We start from the raw sequence: 4,889 nt of genomic DNA on the forward strand, positions 1-4,889 counted from the left end.
CTCTCGAGTACTCTGTTACCCCATCTCCTAGGGTAAATTGACTTTTAAATGAACACAGTTAAATACCCAAGTCTCTGTAACCAGGACAAAGGCTAAAAAGTGCACCTCCCTCCTACACAAGCCACATCAATTTCAGAAAGCGCTTTCTCTCTGACTGTAGTACATAGCCCTTTCCGGCCCCAGCCAGCAGAACGGAGCCCATGGAGCCAAAGCCTGAGGTCCGCGGGCTCAGGGGCTGAGGAGGTGGGATGGGAGCTTCGGATTTGAGAGGAGGGGAATGTTGAGAGAACCATTTCCCCACCTGCTGCCATCATCTCCTCTCCTTCCCACTTATCTTGCACACATAAAGGGAAAAGGATTGAGTTCTTAGAGCAGCAGGTTCCAGTCTGTGGCCTGGGGACTCTTGGGGGGCTGTTGGCAGGAATCTCGTGTGCAGGATGCTGATCACTCTATCTGATCATCCATCTCCCTGCCCATTCCCTTGTCGCCCCATCAGACATCAGACAAGTCCCTCGCCCCAACCCATGCATGCTGTGCTATGCTGGATGCTGCTGAGAAGATCAGCATGAATCTGATAAGGTCCCTGCTGTCAAGGCCACAGAGTGGCCTGTGGAAAACATAAGGCCTGCTCACTGGTCCAAAGCACTGTGCAGTCAGACAGATCGAGGTCCAAATCTTAACTCTACCATACAACAGCTTTGTTTCCTGGGGCCTCAGATTCCTCATTGGCAAACATCCCAGTCAAGTAAGTGAAACTGAAATGACCCTGCCTGAGCACACAGTAGATACTCAATAAATGTTAATCCCCATTCTCCTTCCCAGGAGAGGATTAAACGATTACCTAAGACTGGCCTACAGGACTGAAAATGGAGATTAAGACAGAGCAAAGCATGACAGAACTGGGAAAGACCTTTTCCGCCTTACCTAATAATTTTATTCTGTTATGGAAAGGAAGCTGCTGGCCCACTCCTGCCCAAAGCATTGTAGCTTCCCTCTTCTCCCGATGTCGTAACCATGTGTTCCTAGCACCTAGACACATGGTGGCCATTAGTGGCTATTTCATTAAATGAGGTTCTCCTGGTGTTTCCCAAGTCAATAGCAGCTCTGCACCCTGCATTACTGTGTTCCCATCTCAGCAATCCTGTGCATTATTGAGGACATAGGCTCATCTGCTGTGAAAGATCCAAAAACAAGAGAGAAATAAACTTCTGTCATGCAGACAACCCAGGGAGGGAGTGATCTGTTATGAGGGAACTCAGTTTCTGCTAGGCCTTGTGTTCAAAGTTATATGCAGTTTCCAGCTTAGTTTTCCTAATGATGCTGGAAGAGATGACAACTATCCCAGTTTTACAGAGAAGAAAAATAAGTTCAGAAAGGTGATGTGACAACAGACTCCCAGGCCAGTGCTCCTGGCACTGTTCCACAGCTGCCTTTTCTGATGGCTGTGAGTTGTGGGCTGAAAGTCCTGGGGCGGTTCTGTAATTCCAGCTACTCGGGTGGCTGAGGCAGGAGAATCGCTTGAACCCAGGAGGTGGAGGTTGCAGTGAGCGGAGATCACGCCACTGCACTCCAGCCTGGGCAACAAAAGCGAAACCCGGTCTCAAAAAAAAAAAAAAAAAAAAAAAAAAAAAGTTAAGATCCAGCCATTCTTCTCCTAGAGAAAAAATATAGATGTCCATGTCAGGGAGGGGAACAACACACACTGGGGCCTGTTGTGGGGGCAGGAGGAGGGAGAACCTTGGGACAAATAGCTAATGCATGCAGGGCTTAACATCTAGATGACGGGTGGATAGCTGCAGGAAACCACCATGGCACCTGTTTACCTATGTAACAAACCTACACGTCCTGCACGTGTATCCTGGAACTTAAAATTAAATTAAATTTTAAAAATTTATAGATAGATGTCCATGTAGAGACTTGTGCATGGATGTTCGGAAGAGCTGTATTTGTAATAGTCCCAAATTGGAAACAGCCCAGATGTCCTCCAGCAGGTGAAAGAATGAACGCACTGGCATATCCATGCCACGGAATACCACTCGGCAAGGAAAAAGAGGGAATGACGGACACAGTCAACAACACGGATCACACTCAAAGGTATAATCTAAGTGAAAGAAGTCAGATACAAAAGGCTGTTGTATGATTGCCTTTATATGCCACTCAGGAAAAGGCAAAACCATTACAGACAGAAATCTAAGCCACCGTTGCCGGAAGCTGGGGATGGGAGGAGTGATTGAGTTCAAACGGAATGAGAGGGATCGCCCGGGGGTGATGAAAATATTCTGTCTGGATCGTGCATCGTGGTGGTGTTGACGCACTCTATACATTTTGCAACTCTTACAAAACTGTCCACCTAAACTTCACAGTATGCAAATTACGCCTCAATAAATCTGACTTTAAAAATTTTTAAGCATTATCATTACCATATTCAGCGATGGTTTCCTCCTTTTTTTTTTTTTTTAGTAAAAGCTTATCACTAAAATGAGAGAAAAAGAGCACTATTTCTACCAATTTCTGCTGATTAATCCATGACTAAATGCCACATTTTCATATGGAGGGCTATAAATAAAGATTTCTATCACGCACACGGTACATGCGTGCACTGTACCTGATGAGGAACTTTCAGAGCCCCTGCCTCTGTGACAGTCGCTGGCACAGAACGGAGATGAGGAAAGTGGCTGTTCCCATGCTCATGATGCTGTTTCTCATGCTCGTGTCTCTCTCCACAGCCACAGACACACGAGGAAGGCCGGCAGGGCCAGTATTATCATTACTTCTGTTTTATAAATGTGAAAATGAAGTGAAAGATCTTGCCAAAGGTCACACAGCAGGTCCGTGGCAAACTCTGAATTTGAATCCATGTCTTTACACCACAGACAAAGTCATACATTTCCATTAAACTTCTCCCCAAAAGCAAGAAAGTGAAAGGCAGGCGGGAGGCGGGGATATGGACTTAATTGCAAGCCCTGTGGAGGGGAAAATTCATGGGCAGGAAGAAAGCTTGTTACAGACCGTGGTCTGTTCCGGGAGCTTCCACAAACCAGCTCCGGTGAATCTGAAAAGGCGCCCACGCCTTCGCACCGGGAGCCTGTGAGGTGGTGCGGACCCAGGTGTGACCAGGACAAGGACACACTGGACGTTGCTCAGCTGTGGCCTCCACACAGGTCATGAGGCAGACGGAGTCCCTGGGAGTTTGACGTCCTGGACCCAACCTGGCCCCACCCGGTCTGGCTGCGTTGTGAAGCCACCAGGCAGCCCCTGGGCCCAGGACAGCCTGGGAAGGGAGGGCTCCATGAACAGGCCCCCACCCTCCTCCCTCCTGTGTCCCCGTTCTGCCGTCGCCTCCTTTGCCAGGGCCTCAGGTGGCGCCGGACCCCCCTTTCTGGCCCGGAGGCCTCCTCTGAGGCCCTGTCCCCGTGGGGGGCTCCATCCTGTTCACCACAGGCAGCACTTCCCAAAGGGAGCTGCTCCACCGGGTCTGAGGGACGGTGGGTGGGGCGTGTGGGGAGGGGCATTTTCAGAAAGAGTTCTGAGGAAAAAAATGACTTCTGTGGGAAATTCCAGGTTGAAGTGTCATGGGTTGAATCGTGCCCCTTCCAAAAGGTTTGTTGAGATTCTAACCCCCAGTGTTACCACTAGAGTGTCGTGACTGCAAGTTGTCCAGGTTCTTGGCGTTTTGAACAAAGAATTGGACAAAACGCCCAGCAAAGCAAAAAAAGAATGAAGCAACAAAAGAACGAAAGCAGGGAATTGTGGGAGCAGACCGAGCAGCGGCTCAAAAGCCCGGATCCAGAATCTTCTAGGGTCCAACTACCCTCTACAGGTTTCCCATTGGCCACTTGGTGATCACATCATGTAAATCAAGTGGTTGCCCACAATTGGTTGCTTTCTGCAACCAATCAGAAGCTGAAATGAAGTTATGAAGGTCACACTCCTGTGCAAACATGTGATTGGCTGCAAAAAACAACCAATCAGAGGCTAAGGTGAAGTTACGAAGTTGCACTTCTATGCCAATGAAGACTCAGTGGCCGGCAATCCGTCTGATTGGTTGCCGACAGCCAATTTCCCATTTGTGGCACAGAAAAGGTAGGGGTTTAGCAAAGGAAGTAGCCTCTGGTCCTTTTGTTACTTGGTCCTGCAAAGTTAGGTTTTTCCTTTCAATTTAGTTCTAGGAAGTCGGCTTGAAATGGCCTTAGGTTCCCTGCCTCCAAACCCTATTCTCCTGCCTCACCAGCACCTCAGAAGGGGACCTCCACTGGAAACAGGTTTGCTGAAGATGTAATTAGTTAAAATAAGATGTCCTGCTGGACAAGGGTGTGCCCTTAATCCAATGTGACTGTGTCCTTATAAGAGGAGAGAGAGATACACAGACACATAAGGACAGAAGCAAGCCTGAGGTGCCACGGATGCCACGGACGTCACGGACACCACGGACTGCCAGCCACCAGCAGCTGGAGGAGCAGGATGAACCCTCCCTAGACCTCCAGATGGGGCACGGCCCTGCCGACTCCTGGATCTCAGACTTCCGGCCTCCAGAGCTGTGAGAGAATTGATGTCCGCTGCTCAAGCCCCAGCGCGATGCTTTCTTACAGCGGCCCCAGGATACTGGGACACGGGGACACTCACACACACGATGTCCACAACCATTTTTTACTTTTCAGAGACTTGAACAAGCTAACCTGCAAGAAGTTCCAAGAAGGAGGAGGCAATCACACCCTTGTCTCCATTTATTTTACCACAAACATTTCTCCTCAAAAACACTCAGTGTGCCATGAAAGGTGCTTTGAGAAGTGGGGGTCTTTGGCATGCATCTGTGGTACCCCAGGAAGGTGACATAGAAGGAGGGGCCAGGCAGGGACCACAGAGTCTGGGTGCCCCTCCAGAGAGGGTGT

The sequence above is a fragment of the Macaca mulatta genome, chromosome 13 (assembly GCF_049350105.2).
Source record: "Macaca mulatta isolate MMU2019108-1 chromosome 13, T2T-MMU8v2.0, whole genome shotgun sequence".
In the NCBI taxonomy this organism is placed as follows: Eukaryota; Metazoa; Chordata; class Mammalia; order Primates; family Cercopithecidae; genus Macaca; species Macaca mulatta.